Here is a 22,150-nt window from a genome sequence, read left to right as displayed (position 1 = left end):
TCATGTAAATGTGAGTGACTTTATTCCTTTCAAACTCTCAACAATGTAATTTAAATTTAAAGAAAGGATTTCTTATTTCAAATGCACCTCAGAATCTTTCTGAAGATATATATCATAAATTAGGTGGTCTCCGTGTTTTTAGATTTGCTGAGGTATACATTTCACAAGTGGCCGTCTAAAAATATCACAACTACATTTCAGGCTACCTTATAAACCTTTGATCCCACTCTGCATTTTCTTTGGTTCCTATCATGGAGAAGCTAAAGTATACAAAAATCTTCTGCTGTTTCTACCAAATCTTTGGGAGTAAACTCCTCATAGTGTTTCATCTATTGTTATGATCTTGGGCAGAATATTTCACTTCTCTCTCTTTCTCTGTGTGCGTGTTTGTGTGTTTAATTAACATGGGTAGAGAGTTGGCCAACAGGCTTCCTGGTGGCTCAGTGGCAAAGAATCCACCTGCAATGCAGGAGTCAATTCCCCTGGAAGAGGGCATGGCAACCCACTCCAGTATTCTTGCTTAGAAAATCCCATGGACAGAGGAGCCTGGTGGGCTATAGTCCACAGGGTCACAAAGAGTCAGAAGCAATTTTAGCACACACATTGGCTGTAAGACTTTTGATCTCTTGACTTTGTGGAGTGAAAGTCGCTCAGTCGTGTCCTACTCTTTGCGACCTCATGGACTGTACGGTCTATGGAATTCTCCAGGCCAGAATACTGGAGTGGGTAGCCTCTCCCTTCTCCAGGGAATCTTCCCAACGCAGGGATTGAACCCAGGTCTCCTGCATCGCAGACTTTACCAACTGAGCTATCAGGGAAGGCCTTCTCTTGGCTTTAATTATAGACAATTAATAACCTCTTGGCTTTACTTTTCTATAATTCCATCTCACTTGCTCCTTTCATTTTAGAATAGAGGCAAGCAGAATGACAGCCAGTATTGATGCTGAATCATTACTAAACAATAACATTTTATTTCAGCCCTAATCTATAAGGCTGGCAGAATAATAGTAAGGATATTAGGGCTGAAGGACACTTTAAACATTGGATAGCCTACCCTTCTCTTAAGGAAACTAAGCTTCAGTGCACAGTTTTTACTTAGAAAGTTATCAATAAAACCGAGAGTAAAATCAAGATTCCAGACCTTCTGTCCAGTTAATAATATTTACAAAGGGATTAGTAGAGTGGCTAGCTCATAACCATGGTAATAATGCTTTTTTTCTACTTTACCATACACAATAGATATTCTGCTATGTATTCAGACAGAAAATAGTAAATGTTTTCAATAGCTTTCTAAAGAAAAACATTAGAAGAAAAACATTTCAAGGATGAGAATAATATCACTATTTATTTGCAAATAATTTCATGTTTTCCAAATAGTTAATTAAAAAGTCATTTGTTGAGTTCTTACCATGTATACCCCCTTATGCACTCTAAGGTGATGAGATGACTGAAAATCTGAATTTCATCTTCAGAAAGATGAAAATAATATAAACATTTTTTTTTGCACATTTACCGCATGAAAAGTTTCTGTGCCAAAGAGTTTGTGTGCATATATATCACTCAGTTCTCACAGTATTGCTACAAGTTATATACAATTAGCATTGCTTTTTTTCCAAGTGAGAAGATAGAGATTTGGGGCATTTGTGCTACCTCAGCTAATTAGTGGAAAAGTTGGGATTCAAAGACATTTATGTGTAGAATATTAATATGTGTATTAATATCAATATTTACTATATATAACAATGCCTTTCTGAATTTAATTAGCCGTGAGTCACCATTTTAAGATGAAGACCTGGCATGGATCTCTTCTTCCCTCATCTTCAACCTGTACACAAATTGTAAAAATACTTGTTTGAGACAATTGCATATGAGAATTATATTGAAAAAGAGCAAATTACACTGATCTTACACACTAGTAAGGTAATGCTCAAAATTCTCCAAGCCAGGCTTCAGCAATACATGAACCATGAACTTCCAGATGTTCAAGCTGGTTTTAGAAAAGGCAGAGGAACCAGAGATCAAATTGCCTACATCCGTTGGATTATCAAAAAATAGAGTTCCAGAAAAACATCTACTTCTGCTTTATTGACTATGCCAAAACCTTTGACTGTGTGGATCATCACGAACTGTGGGAAATTCTTAAGGAGATGGGAATACCAGACCACCTGACCTGCCTCTTGAGAAATCTGTATGCAGGTCAGGAAGCAACAGTTAGAACTGGACATGGAACAACGGACTGGTTCCAAATAGGAAAAGGAGTACATCAAGGCTGTATATTTTCACCTTGCTTATTTAACTTATATGCAGAGTACATCATGAGAAACGCTGGGCTGGGTGAAGCACAAGCTGGAATCAAGATCAGCGGGAAAAATATCAATAACCTCAGATATGCAGATGACACCACCCTTATGGCAGAAAGTGAAGAAGAACTAAAGAGCCTCTTGATGAAAGTGAAAGAGGAGCGTGAAAAAGTTGCTTAAAGCTCAACATTCAGAAAACTAAGTTCATGGCATCCGGTCCCATCATTTCATGGCAAATAAACAGGGAAACAGTGGAAACACTGGCACACTTAATTTTGGGGGGCTCCAAAATCACTGCAGATGGTGACTGCAGCCATGAAATTAAAAGACGCTTGCTCCTTGGGAGGAAAATTATGATCAACCTAGACGGCATATTAAAAAGCAGAGACATTACTTTACCAACAAAGGTCTGTCCAGTCAAGGCTATGGTTTCTCCAGTAGTCATGTATGGATGTGAGAATTGGACTGTAAAGAAAGCTGAGCACTGAAGAATTGATGCTTTTGAACTGTGGTGTTGGAGAAGACTCTTGAGAGTCCCTTGGACTGCAAGGAGATCCAACCAGTCCATCCTAAGGGAGATCAGTCCTGAGTGTTCCTTGGAAGGACTGATGTTGAGGCTGAAACTCCAATACTTTGGCCACCTGATGCAAAGAATTGACTCACTGGAAAAGACCCTGATACTGAGAAAGATCGAAGGCAGGAGGAGAAGGGGACGACAGAGGATGAGATGGTTGGATGGCATCACCGACTCAATGGACATGAGTTTGAATTGGTGATGGACAGCGAGGCCTGGCGTGCTGCAGTCCACTGGGTCACAAACAGTCGGATATGACTGAGCGATTGAACTGAACTGAATAGGTAGAAGGAAATAGCGCTGAATAGAGAACAACAGGAACTGAAAAGATGCAGGAAGGAGAAAAAAGAGCAAGATAACAAGTGAAAGTTTGGGAAAAGAATCTGATTTTGTTTTGCTTTGTAATTTAGGGCACTACAAAGTAATGCCAGCAGGTGGTGGTAGAGTACATCTATTCCAACATTCATAAAGGCTGGCCGGGTCCCTTTCCTCCCACACACAGAAACAAATAAAACGGAAAAACCCACAATCAATCAGACACTGGGAGTTGAGACTTGATTATTAGTGAAGCCAGCTTTAAATTATGTTTTCAACCATATAAGGAAAAGAGAGATCGTTTGTTATGTGGTGCTGTTGTGAGGAAGTGCTGGAATGCTAAAAACAGACATCACAATCCTTTATTCAGCACCTTCCCTCTGCAGTTTTCTTTCAGTTTTCACAGATGTTTTCTGTGCCACTTCATATGTACAGAGTCGCTGGACTTTGGAGATTCCCAGTTCCACACAGTAAATGCAATGTAAAGGGACATTTACAGTTGCTCGCTTCCCTGACCTGTTTCTCACACTGAAATAAAGAGAACAATAAAATGTACATATAATATGAATTTAGTTAAGAACACACTAACATGTTTTTTTAAAAAAAGTCATATTTCTCAATCAGATATCACAGTTATACATTCTCAGGAAACTACAGACCTGACAGAGCTAACAGCTATTTCATTCCTCACCCAGGTCAGCCTCCTACAAACACATGTTCACTGAGCCCTGATGCTCCAAGATAGACTTTCCAGTATGTTGACAAATGGTCACTCATCATTTTTAACACAACAGCCAGTTCAGTTCAGTAGCTCAGTCGTGTCCGACTCTCTGCGACCCCATGGACTGCAGCACGCCAGGCCTCCCCGTCCATCACCAACTCCCGGAGTTTACCCAAACTCATGTCCATTGAGTCGGTGATGCCATCCAACCATCTCATCCTCTGTCATCCCCTTCTCCTCCCATCTTCAATCTTTCCCAGCATCAGGATCTTTTCAAATGAGTCAGTTCTTCACATCAGTGGGCAAAGTATTGGAGTTTCAGCTTCAACATCAGTCCTTCCAAGGAACTCTCAGGACTGATCTCCCTTAGGATGGACTGGTTGGATCTCCTTGCAGTCCAAGGGACTCTCAAGAGTCTTCTCCAACACCACAGTTCAAAAGCATCAATTCTTCAGTGCTCAGCTTTCTTTACAGTCCAATTCTCACATCCATACATGACTACTGGAGAAACCATAGCCTTGACTGGACAGACCTTTGTTGGTAAAGTAATGTCTCTGCTTTTTAATATGCCATCTAGATGGTCATAATTTTCCTTCCAGGGAGCAAGCATCTTTTAATTTCATGGCTGCAGTCACCATCTGCAGTGATATTGGAGCCCCCCCCCTCCCCCCAAATTAAGTCTGCCAGTGTTTCCACTGTTTCCCCGTCTATTTGCCATGAAGTGATGGGACCGGATGCCATGATCTTAGTTTTCTGAATGTTGAGCTTTAAGCAACTTTTTCACCCTTCGCTTTCACTTTCATCAAGAGGCTCTTTAGTTCTTCTTCACTTTCTGTCATAAGGGTAGTGTGCATATCTGAGATTATTGATATTTCTCCCAGCAGTCTTGATTCCAGCTTATGCTTCATCCAGCCCAGTATTTCTCCTAATGTACTCTGCATATAAGTTAAATAAGCAGGGTGACAATATACAGCCTTGACGTACTCTTTTTCCTATTTGGAAACAGTCCATTGTTCCATGTCCAGTTCTAACTGTTGCTTCTTGACCTGCATACAGATTTCTCAAGAGGCAGGTCAGGTGGTCTGGTATTACCATCTCCTTAAGAATTTTCCACAGTTTGTGATGATCTACACAAAGGCTTTGGCATAGTCAATAAAGCAAAAATAGACGTTTTTCTGGAACTCTCTTGCTTTTTCGATGATCCAGCAAATGTAAGCAATTTGATCTCTGGTTCTTCTGCCTTTTCTAAAATCAGCTTGAATATCTGGAAGTTCATGATTCATGTATTGCTGAAGCTTGGCTTGGAGAATTTTGAGCATTACTTTACTTGCAGTGTGAGATGAGTGCAATTGTGGGGTAGTTTGAGCATTCTTTGGCATTGCCTTTTTTGGGGATTGGAATGAAAACTGACCTTTTCCAGTCCTGGGGCCACTGCTGAGTTTTCCTAATTTGCTGGCATATTGAATGCAGCACTTTCACAGCATCATCTTTCAGGATTTGAAATAGTTCAACTGGAATTCCATCACCTCTACTAGCTTTGTTCGTAGTGATGCTTCCTAAGGGCCACTTGACTTCACATTCCAGGATGTCTGGCTCTAGGTGAGTGATCACACCATCATGATTACTTGGATTGTGAAGATCTTTTTTGCACAGTTCTTCTGTGTATTCTTGCCACCTCTTCTTAATATCTTCTGCTTCTGTTGGGTCCCTCCCATTTCTGTCCTTTTGAGCCCATCTTCACATGAAATGTTCCCTTGGTATCTCTAGTTTTCTTGAAGAGATTTCTGCTGCTGCTCTTGCTGCTGTGTCGCTTCGGTCGTGTCCAACTCTGTGCAACCCCATAGACGGCAGCCCACCAGGCTCCTGCATCCCTGGGATTCTCCAGGCAAGAATACTGGAGTGGGTTGCCATTTTCTTCTGCAGAAGAGAACTCTAGTCTTTTCCATTCTATTGTTTCTTTCCCATTCTATTGTTTTCCTCTATTTCTTTGCAGTGATCACTGAGGAAGGCTTTCTTATCTCTCCTTGCTATTCTTTGGAACTCTGCATTCAAATGGGTTTATCTTTCCTTTTCATTTAATTATGAATGAATGTTTGACAAGCCATTTATAAAAAGTAAACATAATCTCCATTGGTCTCTTACTAAACTCTTGCAGGGTAAGTTGCTTCAGTCCTGTCTGACTCTTTGTGACCTGATTGACTGTAGCCCGCCAGGCTGCTGTGTCCATAGGATTCTCCAGGCAAGAGTAATGGAGTGGGTCGCCATTCCCTCCTCCAGGGGAATCTTACCAACCCAGAGATCGAACCCGCATCTCCTGCATTGCAGGCAGAGGATTCTTTACCCATTGAACCACCTGAGAAGCCCTACTAAAGTCAACATTCATCTGTTATTCCTGCAAAATCTTCTCACTTCAGTCTCACCTGCCCATGGCAGTCAAGAGATTATTCCACTTCTTTGATGTCCTAAAGGGTATAGCTAATGTAAAAGGGGTTAGGTAGATTGCAAGAGAATACAATGTCTTTGCATATGCAGAATGACATGACTTTTAAATAAATGGGTGGTGACATTTGTAATTTAAGTTTCCTTCCTCCTTTTGGTTTCAAATTTGAGGAATAAAGAAAATGATGATTGTAATCAGATTATAAAGACTAGGTCACTGGTGGAGGTTTAGGGCATTCCTTTGGTCACCCAAGAATTGAATGGCATGATGAGTGACAGTCCTTGCCTTCTTTTACAGGTACTTCAGGTTATGAGGGGAGGGGACTCCCACAAAGTGTGAGGCAGTATAAGTGATTGAGATGTTAATTTGTGCTTTGTTCTTGACGCACTCTATCCCACTTCCATCCACTTTGGGACGGTGATCAGTCCCTTCATGCTCTCTTATCTCATAGGAGGTTTTTCAGTACAACACAAAGAATAATTGCCTTCCCAATACTTGAAGGGATTATGCCCAGAGAACCAAAGGGAGAAAAGTACCTCCTGGAAAAGACAAGGGGAAAGGGAGGTGTCCTCCTGAAGTTGAGGATACCAAGGGAGAGCCCAAAGTTCCCAGTTAAAGCCTGCAGCTGGCTTCCTCACAGCATCCCAGGAGGTGAGAAAAGTTTTTGGTTGGGTGGGAATGGATGGCTTCATGGTATGTTTAGGAGACTGAAGTTCAGGCAAAATTTGCTGGGCTTCGAGACAGAACAGAGAAACCCAAGACTCTTAAGATTTTGGTAACCTATACGAGCTAAGACAAGGCATCTAGAGGTAACCAAATGGGTACAAAGACCAAAGGACTTCCGCCTCTGAAACACATGCTTCGTGTTTCATCAGATAGATATGAACGAGAGAGCACCTAAGAAGATTCAAATTGAATTATCATGAGGTTGGAGCCCAGAGAAAGGTCTAAGGTTATTCTTAAAATAAATGCTCCTTCTGAGATTTTGGACTAAGACCACATTTATAATTTAGTTCAAGCTTATGTTCTCATCCTGAGATTTTTTTTTTTTTCCCTAGGAATTATCATATTAACTAACTGTCCATCTCAGCCAAGGAAAATAGTGTTGGTTTCAAAGAAAATAAAAAATGTGAGGAGAGAAGAGGAAATTATATGAGAACAGTTCTTTTTATTTTATTTTAATGTTCTTGCTTGGATAACCATTTTAGTTGGAAGATCAAATAATAAAATAAAAACTCCAGTAAATATTATTTCGTAACAAATCAGTTCTTGTGAAATGGGGATCAGAAGGATGGAATCTGTAGATTTTAATAACCTTGTTACCTGTATGTGTGTACTGCAACAAAACAATCGTGTTTGGGTTTTCTTAACGTGAATCAAGAGACACCTTCATGGCTGAGTTATCCACTGAAATAGAGAAGTTATGCTTGGCAACATTCTACATTAGGGTAACAAGGAGGTGACAGACATCAAACCACACAAGGGCACACCTTGGGTCACACTACTGTTCATTTAGTTCATTTCATTCTCTTTGAATCTGCCTTCTTTCAGTTCTTCAAACAAACAAGGTGTGTGCTAGCTTGTGGTTAGAATTCTCAGGGGGTAGTTTTTCCTCTTTCATCCTACCTCCACTAAAGCTACGGCCAAAGCAGGCAAGTACTTTCACCATCTCCGCTTTAATGGTGAATGTGCATGCGTGCTCAGTTGTGTCTGACTCTTGGGGACCCCATGGATGTAGCCTGCCAGGCTCCCCCTGTGAAATTGGCAGCTTTTTTCCTTGAGATTTTGCCTTTTGAAGAATCCCAGCATTATGCCAGGGTCCTTACTGGCATCCCCTTACTCAGCGTTGCTCCCAAGCTTGATTTCCTGTTCCAAGGGCACATCTAGTACTGACACACCCTGCATCTTCGTCACTTCATAAGAAAGCCCTCTGCTTCCCACCAAGCTTTTAAAAAGTGATTGTTACATAGCAATGGGATTTTTTAAATGTGTTTTACCAAAATAGGTTTTTCTGGATAGAAAATCAACTATCTTAACCCCATTTTCCATTAAATACAATTGAGTCAATTTTTTGCCCACATCACTACACCAAACTAATTTTAAAAGATAATTTTCAGACAAAGGTAAAAATCACAATTTTCATACAGATAAAAAAATGAATACATGTTAAAGGATTTATTTTATTCTTATGATAGAACCAGACTAATCTTATAATCAGTTCAGAGGAAAATCAAAACAGCCCAAATTTATTCGGAGTAAAGGAATGTTGATGTGAATTGCAAATGGAGACAAAACTGGTTTTTCCAAGTCATTCAAGTTACTACCAAACTGGATAGAAAATGCTAATTAATACTATCAGACAAGTCAAAATTTACCTAACAATTACCTTCATTTACAAAGAGTTGCAAAATGGCTCACAGACAATGAACTGGGCGAAAATCTGGTAACCCAGAAGGGTTTCTATTAAGACATAAATTTTTATCTACACTAATCTTGTCAAGGTCATCAATAATCTTTACACTGAAAAATCTGATATCGTTTCTCAGTAATTATCTTGCTCTAGCTATTAACAGCTTTTGACATAACTAACTTCCTCCTTTTTGAAAAAAAATGTTTTGCTGTCCCCTTTGCTGGTTCCTGTTGATTGTTTTCATACGCTCTTCTCCAAGGATACACATTGCCCAGGTGATTTAATCCAGTTCTGGGGGTTTAAATGCCAACTATATGCTTACAATTCCTAATATTATATCTTCAATTTTAATTTCTTCTGGGAACTCCTGACATGTATTTTAAAAATTCACATTTACTGTCACATTGCCATCTTAAAACTGTGTTATCCAAAATTCTACTTCGATTTCTTTCAATCAATCCTTTTTTAACACATACACACATATACACCCCACTGGTCCTCTTGCAATTCTAGTTACTCAAGTCAAATGTATAGAGTTATCCTAGGTATCTTCCATTTGTCTCAGGAGACTCATTCTCCATCCTTCTACACCCTAATTCGTGACAATGAAAACGGACTTATGGGAACTAAATAAAGATTGACCTTTGTTTTGTAATTGGTTTCAGTGAGCGCGGAGCCTTTGCTGAAGTTTGGAGAGGGGATGGCGAGGGAAGTCAAAGTACTGATTCCTTCATCAACATCCTCATGGGCAGTTTTGAGCTGGGTGCTCTCCTTAAGACTGCTCTGTTAAAATTCCACTTAACACAAGTTTTTATATTCATTCTCCAGGGCGTTGCACTATGCCTTGGGTTCCTCTATATCCTACTTGCATCTTTTTAAATAATTCCTTTGTTAACACATCGCTGATTATCATACTTTAATGTGCCATATCTTTTCTGATAGAACACTGATGCAAGCCCTCTGTTTCACATCCACCAAACTCTCCTCTTCAATTTTCAAACTGTATCGTTTGACCACGTCTCACAGACACTTCCCTGTCCAAGCACCATCATCTCTCTCTTCCATATTACTGCAATAGTAGTGGTTCTGCCCCAGAAACCACTGCCTTCTGAAAGCCCAGAAGAGTGTGCTATAGAAAACGTATAACTATCTTTTGAGACACAAAATTTATTTTTTCTACACTGAGCTTGTTGAAGTCATTAACGACCTCCACACTGAAGAATTTAATGTCATCTCTTAGTAACGATCTTGCAGGTATATAATATTAATAGCTTATAGTTGCTCTTCTACATTCTATTCTCAAACACAAACAGAGCAACCTTCTGAAACTGTTGTAGCCACACATTCCAGGAAACAAACTCACTCATATAATTAATGTTTGTTTTCAATTAATAAAAGCACCTTGAATAAAATAATGATGGTCAAATGAATTTCTAAACTCTCTATTAGAAAGGAAATATTAAAATATCAATTTATATTTTACAGGCAGTAGAACATAAGTGCCCTTCATCATCCTTTCACACAACTGACTTGCTTTATTTTTTTTACAGTTTTGCATTTGGAACCCTCCCCCCTACTTTTTATTGTATCAGTATCTCTTAAAACTGGACTCTTTAATGAAGCAATCTTGGTTTTATCACATTTTTTATAACATTTCAACAACTTTCAAGTTCACCTCTACTCCCATTAAATTATTTTTTCCATGATAGTAGTAGAGTGTAAGTTGGCATTTTTCTGAAGATTCCCAGCATCAAAATCACCTGGGAGAGTCCAGTTCAAATGTCTATCAGTTCAGTTCAGTCACTCAGTCATGTCCAACTCTTTGTGACCCCATGTTCTGCAGCACGCCAGGCTTCTCTATCCTTCACCAACTCCCAGACCTTGCTCAAACTCATGTCCATCGAGTTGGTGATGCCATCCAACCATCTCATCCTCTGTCGTCCCCTTCTCCTCCAACCTTCAATCTTTCCCAGCATCAGGGACTTTTCCAATGAGTCAGTTCTTTGCATCAGGTGGCCAAAGTATTGGAGTTTCAACTTCAACATCAGTCCTTCCAATGAATATTCAGGACTGATTTTCTTTAGGATGGACTGGTTGGATCTCCTTGCAGTCCAAGGGTCTCTCAAGAGTCTTCTCCAATGCCATAGTTCAAAAGCATCAATTCTTCAGTGCTCAGCTTTCTCTATGGTCCAACTCTCACACCCATACATGCTACTGGAAAAACCATAATTTTCACTAGACGGGCCTTTGTTGGCAAAGTAATGTCTCTGCTTTTTAATATGATGTCTATACCTGTCTTATTTGTTAGGAAAGAAAAATAAGACCCACTTAAACAGCTTTTGAACTGTGGTGTTGGAGAAGACTCTTGAGAGTCCCTTGGGCTGCAAGGAGATCCAGCCATTCGATCCTAAAGGAAATCAGTCCCGAATATTCATTGGAAGGACTGATGTTGAAGCTGAAACTCCAATACTGTGGTCACCTGATGTGAAGAACTGACTGATTGGAAAAGGCCCTGATGCTGGGAAAGATTGAAAGTGGGAGGAGAAGGAGATGACAGAGGATGAGATAGTTGGATGGCATCACTGACTCAATGGACATGAGTTTGAGTAAACTCTGGGAGTTGGTGATGGACAGGGAGGCTTGGTGTGCTGCAGTCCATGGGGTTGCAAAGAGTCAGACTTAACTGAGGGACTGAACTGAACTGACTGAAATTTGTTAAAATCAAATGGAAATGGGGGAAGATTACTGACTTGAGAAATTGAAAAAGGCAAGTGATAATGGTTTCAGATATTGTTTGTTCCAAACATTCAAATAATAGCTTTAGAACCTACTATGTCTCCATCTCTAGACTCTTATTTTCCTTCCTGTTGAGTTGATTCCCAAGTTCCTCATGACAAGATGTTTTTCATTTTGAGTATCTCCTCCCAGCAGCTCCTGAAAGAGTCCCAAAATTAATTCTGATTGAATGTTTTATGAGTCTCTATAACTTTTTCTCTGACCTAACAATAATGTTTGAAATTAAAGTATAAAAAATATAGATTTATAATTGGGACAAAACAATAGAATTCTTAGACCTAAATCTAGTAAGAATGGTTTAAGACAGAAAAATTAAAATTTGAAGTCCAAATGAAGGACATAAAACAACTGGAATAATAACTAATATAGAAATGTTGGCACTTCTAAAATTAACACATAAATGTTTATCCATTTAAAATTACCATCTCAATGAACTTTTCTATGGAACTATATAAAATAACTCTGGAATGTGTACTGCAAGAATAAGTCTCTAAAAGAAGCCAAGAAATTTCTGAATACTGAATAAGAACAATTAGTAAAAAGTGACAGAATTTCAGATACTAAGATAATTATAAAGTCACTGTAATCAAAAGTATATAATATTTATATATAAATATATTAGTCAGAAATGGTGGAGCATCCACAGAGAGATAAGTATATATGTGGTTTTTATCTAACTTAGTGAGAAAGAGTGTTTAATTTAACAAATGGTGCTGAAACACTGTATCAGAAGGAAAGATACATTATATTCAGAAGAAAACAGAACTGGACACTGATCTTTTTCTTTTTAAAAGAAAAATATTGGAAGGAACTGTAGGAGGCTATTTGTATAAATCTGAGATGGAGAAACTTTCTTAAGTATGACAGACATCTCAAAAACCATAAAGAAAAAACTAGATATATTTGGCTATTTTAAATTCACTTATGTTTTCATGGCAAAAGTTACCATAAACAAAATGAAGAGGCAAATATAAAGATAGGTTTGTAAATTAAGTATGGAAAAGGCTCTATACTTCTTAGAGACTAGTTACTGAAGGATCATTGTGTGTAAAATTCATGTAGAATTCATGGGATCACCTAACTCTATATACAACAGAAAGATATTTCAAATTTTCTCAGATTATTGACAGAATTTCACAGTTAAAATTTTTATTGCCCAGAAATACCTTCCTCATTAAGGGAGTCTTCTCAAAAAATATGAAAAATTATTCCAAGCCCTTATTTTAAAGTAAATAATAGGCAGGAGAGTATTAATTGGATAATAGTGTGAAACAGAGCAAAACAAGCACAAAGGCAATGGAAAATAATGAATAAGATCTCAAAATGCTCTCTTCTAGATTTTCTTTTCTTGTCAGAAAGACAAAATTTGAAAAGGTCAGCAGGTTTACACTGTTGACCAAAAAAGAATTCTAGAAATGTGAGTTGAGGGAGAGAGCATAATATTTTTTCCCAGCTGTTTCAGCGAAAAGTAGAATTCTGAAAAATATAAAAGGCATATGCCACAACATAAACATATAAAGAACCACTTCTAGACTACTCTGAAATTATAAATAAAACATAGATGTTATAATAACTGAGATACATTTTAAAGGCAGAGATTGTTTTCATTAATGAGTGAAATCCTGTAGAATCTCTTCCTAAGAAAACTAGAAAAAGACAGTCTTGGCAAAAACCGCTTTCTCAAGAGCCCTGGTAACTGTGAGCTAAGATCATCTGTGTTTGGAGGAAGGTGGCAGAGGGTTGGGTGATCATTCACTTTTGAAGGACTTCAGAGGCTGAATGCGCTCAATCTGTCCTAGATTCATTTCATTAGGAGAGAATGAACTAGTTAACATTGCCAAAATGAAGTTCATGTAAGGTAACAGGCCCAGGGATTTTTCTGACCATCTGTCTCTTTAATAAGGATATGTTTTCCATCACTATGGCTAAAACAAAAATACAGAAAATAAGACAGAAATTATCAATAGTTGAAAAAGATGTGAAAAACCAGAGAACTCTTTTATTTTGCTGGTGGGAGAATGAATTGGTACAAAATCATGTGGAAAAATTAAGTGGGAAGTTCTTAGTTAAACAAACAAATGTTTATGACTCAGCAATTCCGGTCCTACATTTACATGGGCCAAAAAAAAGTGTACATGTATTCACCAAAAAATGTGCCCAATAATGTTCATAGCAGCACTTTTCATAATGATCCAAACTAGAAATTACCCAAGTAGCTTCTATCTACAGAATACATTCATAAATTTGGTAGAGTCACCTAATGGGACACTATAGCAATGAACAATGAGGATGAATGAAATAACTACACACAACTTGATTATTCTTTCAAATAGAACATGGATAAGTCTTGAGAGCATGATATGCTACAAAAGAAGTCAAGCACAAAAGGACACATTTTGTTTGATTATCTTAATGTACAAGCCCAAAACAGACAAAGCAAATGATGGCATGGGAAATCAGGATAAAGGCTGCTCTTGGGACATAGAGATTGGAGACTGTAAGGGGGCATGAAAGGCTGAGGGACTCTGGAAGGCTGGCAGTGTTCAGTTTGGAAAAATTCACCATGTTAAACATATTTTGTGCACTTTTCTGTAGGGATGTTACATCTTAATAAAAACTCCTCATTAGATTCACATTTGTTGTATAGAGCAAGAAGCTATGGGGAAAAGAAGTGAGTAACTTCACTTTATTCAAGTAGAGTAAATAGTTTTTTCAAATCTTAACTTAAAAACAAGCAACAACTTTCCATACATAGACTCATTTGGGTTCATATCTATCTTGCCTATTAGTCTGGGGAAAACACCCCCTTAGATTCTTATTTCAAAACCCAAAGCAATTATTGCTTCTACTGCAAAGAGCAGTTTTCATGTCACTTGGCTTCATTTCCCGATTTTCAGAAATATGTAGAGTAAGAATATTGCTAACCAAAGAGATATCATCTTGTAAATCACTTTACTGCCTGCAGCAGTTTTAACTTTGGAAAGCCTTTTCACATGATGCTATTCCCTGGCCCACAGAGGCTCAATGAAGTGCCTTGCCAATAAATATTTGAATGGGAGTGACTCCTCTGAGTATGTGTTGAAGGCTTTTGAAAACGTTCCAGACACTAAGCTAAGCAAGTACTGCTAAGATGACAGGTGAAGTTTGCCCTCCAGTAGTGTTAAACTCACTTCCCAAGGTGCTGGATTTTAAAACTTGGTGAACTTTTACAAACTGCACACAACCAGCATTCCAGAGCCCCTCAGCATTTCATGCTCCCTTGCAGTCTTTACTTTGCTCCTATTTTTCTAGTTTTCTAAGGTAAATACCACTTCAGTATTCTTGCCTTGAGAACCCCATGAACAGTATGGAAAGGCAAAAAGATAGGACACTGAAAGATGAACTCCCCAGGTCAGTAAGCACCCAATATGCTACTAGAGAACAGTGGAGAAATAACTCCAGAAAGAATGACAAGATGGAGCCAAAGCAAAAACAACACCCAGTTGTGGATGTGACTGGTGATGGAAGAAATGTCTGATGCTGTAAAGAACAATATTGCATAGGAACCTGGAACATTAGGTCCATGAATCAAGGTAAATTGGAAGTGGTCAACAGTGATGGCAAGAGTGAACATAGACATTTTAGGAAACAGTGAACTCAAATGGACTGGAATGGGTGAATTTAACTCAGATGACCATTATATCTACTACTGTAGGCAAGAATCCTTTAGAAGAAATGGATTAGTCCTCATAGTTAACAAAAGACTCTGAAATGTAGTACTTGGGTCCAGTGTCAAAAACAACAGGGTGATCTCTGTTCGTTTCCAAGGCAAATCATTCAATATCACAGTAATTCAAGTCTATGCCCCAACTAGTAATGCTGAAGAAGCTGAAGTTGAATGGTTCTATGAAGACCTGCAAGAACTTCTAGAACTAACACCCAAAAAAGATGTCCTTTCATTGTAGGAGACTGGAATACAAAAATAGAAAGTCAAGAGCTACCTGGAGTAACAGGCAAATTTGACCTTGGAGTAAAAAATGAAGCAGGTCAAAAAGTAACAGAGTTTTGCCAAGAGAACACACTGATCATAGCTAACATCCTCTTCCAACAACACAAGAGAAGACTCTACACATGGACATCACCATGGTCAGTACTGAAATCAGACTGATTATATTCTTTTCAGCCAAAGTTGGAGAAGCTCTATACAGTCAGCAAAAACAAGACTGGGAGCTGACTGTGGCTCAGATCGTGAACTCCTTATTGCCAAATTCAGACTGAAATTGAAGAAAGTAGGGAAAACCACTAGACCATTCAGGTATGACCTAAATCAAATCCCTTACAACTATATAGTGGAAGTGACAAATAGATTCAAGGGATTAGATCTGATAGCAGAGTGCCTGAAGAACCATGGATGGAAGTTTGTGACATTGTACAGGAAGCAGTGATCAAGACCATCCCCAAGAAAAAGAAATGCAAAAAGGCAGAATGGTTGTCTGAGGAGGCCTTACTAATAGCTGAGAAAAGAAGAGAAGCAAAAGGCAAAGGAGAAAAGGAAAGATATACCCATTTGAATGCAGAGTTCCAAAGAATAGCAAGGAGAGATAAGAAAGCCTTCCCCAGTGATCAATGCAAAGAAATAGAGGAGAACAATAAAATGGGAAAGACTAGAGATCTCTTCAAGAAAATTAGAGATACCAAGAAAACATTTCATACAATGATGGGGCACAATAAAGGACAGAAATGGTATGGACCTAATAGAAGCAGAAGATATTAAGAAGAGGTGGCAAGAATACACAGAAGAACTATATCAAAAAGATCTTCATGACCCAGATAACCACGATGCTGTGATCACTCACCTAGAGCCAGACATCCTGGAATACGAAGTCAAGTGGGCCTTAGGAAGCATCACTATGAACAAAGCTAGTGGAGGTGATGGAATTCTAGTTGAGCTATTTCAAATCCTAAAAAATAAAGCTGTGAAAGTGCTGCACTCAATAAGTGGGCAAATTTGGAAAACTCAGCAGAGGCCACAGGACTGAAAAAGATCAGTTTTCATTCCAATCCCAAAGAAAGGCAATGCCAAAGAATGCTCAAACTACCACACAATTGCACTCATCTCACACACTAGCAAAATAATGCTCAAAACCCTCCAAGCTAGGCTTCAACAGTACGTGAACCATGAACTTCCAGATGTTAAAGCTGGATTTAGAAAAGGCAGAGGAATTGGACAGCAAATTGCCAACATCCATTGGATGACTGAAAAGCACAAGAGTTCCAGAAAAACATCTACTTCTGCTTTATTGACTATGCCAAAGACTTTGACTGTGTGGATCACAACAAACTATGGAAAATTCTGAAAGAGATGGGAATACCAGACTACCTGACCTGCTTCCTGAGAAATCTGTATGCAGGTCAGGAAGCAACAGTTAGAACTGGACATGGAACAATGGACTGGTTCCAAATAGGAAAAGGAGTGTGTAAAGGCTGTGTATTTTCACCCTGCTTATTTAACTTATATGCAGAGTACATCCTGTGAAATGACGGGCTGGATAAAGCATGAGCTGGAATCAAGATTGCCGGGAGAAATATCAATAACCTCAGATATGTAGATGACACCACCCTTATGGCAGAAAACATCCTTATGGCAGAAAGCAAGGAACTAGACTCTTGATGAAAGTGAAAGAGGAGAGTGAAAAAGCTGGCTTTAAGCTCAACATTCAGGAAACTAAGATCATGGCATCCAGTCCCATCACTTCATGGCAAATAGATGGGGAAACAATGGAAACAGTGTGAGACTTTATTTTGGGGGGCTCCAAAGTCACCACAGATGGTGACTGCAGCCATGAAATTAAAAGACTCATGCTCCTTGGAAGAAAAGCTATGACCAACATAGACAGCATATTAAAAAGCAGAGATATTACTTTGCCAACAAAGGTCCGTCTAGTCAAAGCTATGGTTTTTGCAGTAGTCATGTGTGGATGTGAGAGTTGGACTATAAAGAAAGCTGAGAGCCAAAGAATTGATGCTTTCAAACTGTGGTGTTGGAGAAGATGCTTGAGAGTCTCTTGGACTGCAAGGAGATCAAATCAGTCCACCCTAAAGGAAATCAGTCCTGAATATTCATTGGAAGTACTGAGGCAGAAGCTGAAGCTCCAGTAATTTGGTCACCTGATGCAAAGAACTGACTCATTTGAAAAGACCCTGATGCTGGGAAAGATTGAAGTCTGGAGAAGGAGATGACAGAAGATGAGACGGTTGTATGGCATCACTGACTCAATGGACGTAAGTTTGGGTAAGCTCTGAGAGTTGATGATAGACAGGGAAGCCTGCTGTGCTCCAGTCCTTGGGGTCGCAAAGAGTCAGACACAACTGAGTGAATGAACTGAACTGAAGGTAAATCCAAAGTAAACAAAAGAAAAGAAATAAAAATTAGAGCAGAAACCAATGGAATCAAATAAAAGACTTTACTAGAGAGAAAATAAATGGCACAAAAATCATTTTTATTGAAAAGATCAATAAAAATGATAAATCTCTAGCTAGGTTAACTTGAAAAAAGAGAGAGAGAAAGCACAAGTTACAGAGCTTATAGGAATTGTGGTTGGTGGTAGGGAGTAGATAGAGAATCAGAAAATTGCTCTTGTCCACAGGGAGAAAAGAGAGCAAGGATTTGGTTCAAGATAAGGTCCTAGGGACAATCTAGTTTTAGGTTGAAGCAGTAGAGGATAGGACATCATTTTTTATAGTGTTCAAGGAGCAGGATGTGAAAAGCTCACCGACAGCTCTTGGATTTGTTGGCACCAAGGTGAGGTTTCAAACATCATCAACTTTCTGGCTTCAACCAGTCTAGGGTCTATATTCTCATAGTCAGCAGTTTTCATCTGGTGGAGGGGTCTGCTTCCTGTAAAAACATTGAAGGAATATGTGTCAAGCTTTATCTCTATCTTTCAGGGAACTAGGAGTTTCAAGATTCTGCTTTGTTGCAGAATCATAGTCTAAATTGTTACAAGTTCCCTAGCCCAACAGCTATTCTTTGTTTCTACATCTTCATATTTCCCAATCATTGACTCTTGAATCAGCATTTTACTTTAAAAGACAAGGACATAGGGCCTTGTACACAGTTTCATGGTGAAGTTAAAGACACGGTCAGCTGCCTATGTTTGTATATGTGTGTTGGCAAGATGAAGAGGTCAGAGCGGGAGAAACGCTGACTTTTTGGAGCACATTTGAGATGTTACTTTTGAAAGTTTCTTAAGTGCTTGAATGCACTTTGACAGTGGTCCTGCAGAGAGATGGGAGGGGTGGCTAATAATATCCAGCTGGGGTCTGATGCCATAAAAATGTGAGTTTAAAAAAAAAAGAACTAAGGGTATATTTGATGAAATCTGAAATTATAGCTTAAAGAAGAGTGAGAGATTTTCAGACTGAGATGTAGGCAACAAGATAGAAATTAAAACAGGAGCAGAGATGTGAGAAATACTATCCATACTAGAAAATTTCAGATACTTCCTTTGCTAAAGCATTTCTGGCTCCTCTACTAGATTCATTCATTTAATCATTAATTCACTCCTACATTCACTGAACAACCATTTATCGATTGTCTGCTATGTGCCTCAAACAGTGCTGGACACTAGGGCTACGATGGAAGTCCAGCAGACTTTTGGTCCTGCATTTGTAGAGCTTGCAAAGAGTTGGGAAGATCACTGATAAGATAATGAATAAAACTGGCATTGAGGCAGGGATGGAGGACTGATCAAGTGTGTATCAAATGAATATAGACCAGTGCAGGACCCTTAGAAATGTCAATATCAAGTCTGGAAAAGATAAAAATATATTTATTTATTTAAATGCATTTTAAAACATCAGAAAGACTTTAAGTAAAATGAGCATTTTAGAACTTGGTCATCACACTTAGCTGGAAAATTCATTCATGCAACATGCTTCCACCCACAGGGGTAGAGATAAAGGCAACAGTATTGCGTGTACGTGTACAGTTTATGGTTGATGGGGCTTGATATAATGTTGGATTAAGGCAAACTATTCTCTGTAAATAACCTGAAGGATAGAAAAAGACCTATAAACCTCATGATTTTTGGTTTGACTTTCCCACTATTAAACATGTGTATCATAAAGAATCAGTTGTCTACACCCTGCTTTTTATCCTTATCTGAAGTGGAAGTCAATGATGCTCTCACAGGGCATTTATTTTTATAGCCTGTTAAGCTGTAAAACAACAGCTTTTTGTTGTTTTAGCTATTTCTGATTTAAGGTGCCTTTTTGTTTGTTTAGCATATGAAGCTTGGATTTTATGGGGATGTCCTGGGTGACTCTGAAACATCAAATTATGTATCCACATATCTAGAGACCTGGAAGTATCTGTAGATTTGAGAGCCTAATTAATAATTATTTAGATAGTAAAATCCTCAAAGACCCCTGCTGCCTCTCAGAAATGGTTCTGATTTCTTACCATGTCATGTAGGTTGATATCATATCTGAATTATAGGTTTAGCTGGGAAGAAATTAGAGAATTTCAATGTAGGAATATATAAATGTTTTTATAAATTTTGGTGCAAGTTTTCTTCCTTGAAAAACACTTGGGACCAGACACATTCTCTTTCACTCGCATGATGCAGTGGACAGTTTCTAGTCTGACCTTCATATTCATGGTGTTACCAAAAGCCCCAAGGGGCTGTAGCTATTAATATAAGGAGGGCACAGAGTTATAAGTATCCATATGTACTTGTGTGCAGTGGCAAAGAATTTGCCTGCCAATGCAGAAGACACAGGTTCAGTCCCTGGGTTAGGAAGGTCCCCAGGAGCAGGAGATGGCAACCCGCTCTAGTATTCTTCCCTGGGAAAATTCCATGGACAGAGGAGCCTGGCAGGCTACAGTCAGTGGGGTTGCAAAGAGTTGGGCGCACGTGAGTGACTGAGCATGCACATGCATGTAGCAGGATATCTAATTTCTATTACTTTTTACTTCACATATAATGGCTTTAAAGACCTTACTCATCTTGGATTGCCACTGATATCCATTTGTTATCAATTGCTCTCTCTCATAATGAATTCTATATGTAGGTTTCCAGATGATTAAAGAGATTTATGTTAATTTTGTTGCTGTTCAGTCTCTATGTCATGTCCAATTCTTTACAAAACCATGGACTGAAGGACGCCAGGCTCCTCTGTCCTTCACTATCTCCCAGAGTTTGCTCAAATTCATGTCCACTGAGTCAGTGATGCTATCTAACCGTCTCATCCTCTGCTGTCCCCTTCAGGATCTTTTTCAATGAGTCTGCTCTTTGCATCAAGTAACCAAAGTATCAGAGCTTCAGCTTCAGTGTCAGTCCTTCCAATGAATATTAGGGTTGATTTTCTTTAGGATTGTCTGGTTTGATCTCCTTGAAGTTCAAGAGACTCTCAAGAGTCTTCTCCAGCACCAAAATTTGAAAGTATAAATTTAAGTTATTCAATTAACTTATTTCAATATAAAAGTGTGGTACAGTGTTGCTTCTAATTATATTTTTATAAGATAAATGATTGTTTCCAGATAAATACATATAGTTAAAAACAGCTCATTGTTACATATTAAATGACAAAGAAAAGCTATTTCCATTTTGCTTTTAAACTTTCTTTTCCCTGTTTTAGTCTTATCCATGTTTCTAAAATTGCATAAACTGCATACACAAATTTTCCAAAAGTGCAATAGCACACTAATTATGCCTTAGGAGCAGAGTCAAAGTGGAAATTAGCATTTTACAATACAGTGTGTTAAAATAAATAAATCATTTGCTAACTGCTGAAAAAACAACAAAAAGAAGAGGTTCGATAAACATAATTCCTTAAGGAAAATACCAGATAAACAGCAAGATTCTTACTGTGTTCCTGTCACCCCCACTGTTATTGCATACACAGAAGATTTGATAGTTTCTTACAGAAAAAAAATGTAAGAATAGTTTCAATTTGACATACTGTCACGTGGATAATACAAACAATTTCAAAAGCTTTTACAAAAAAGGACAGGCCATCCAATTTGTTTATTTTGAAGAATAAGGCTGAATTTATGTGTACTTGGAAAAGAAAGATGAAGTCCTAATTTTAACCCTCCATGTCTGTCAGTTGTTTACTTTCTCTGTTTCCATTGTGACATCCTGATCAAGATGGTCATTGTCTAGATGGCCTTAGGTTGTTATCCCTAAGTGCTCTCTGCATTTGAATTAGACCCCAGATAATGCTCTCATTCCTGCTTGTATTTCAAGCCCTTTATAATGCAGCTCCCCTTAAACCTTCAATCTAAAATGGCCTTTCTTTTTATAAATAAATAAATAAAATAGCTTTTTACTGTCTATTTTATGTCCCTTATATGCCTTAACTCATTAACAAGTTCAATTAAAGAAGCACACAGTGCTGGGTACTATACTGAAAAAGTTTTAGTTGCTATCTTTTTTTTCCTCCTAACATTTTATTAAGGGATGAATTGTATCTCCCTAAATTCTTATGTTGAAGTCTCAACCCCCAGTACCTCAGAATGTAACTGCATTTGGAGTTAAGATCTTTAAGGGTATAGTTAAGCTAAAATGAGGCTATTAGGATGAGGCTTTAATTGAAGATAACTGTTGTC

Source organism: Dama dama, chromosome 29 (assembly GCF_033118175.1).
Source record: "Dama dama isolate Ldn47 chromosome 29, ASM3311817v1, whole genome shotgun sequence".
In the NCBI taxonomy this organism is placed as follows: domain Eukaryota; kingdom Metazoa; phylum Chordata; class Mammalia; order Artiodactyla; family Cervidae; genus Dama; species Dama dama.
Note: the sequence above shows the minus strand (reverse complement) of the source record.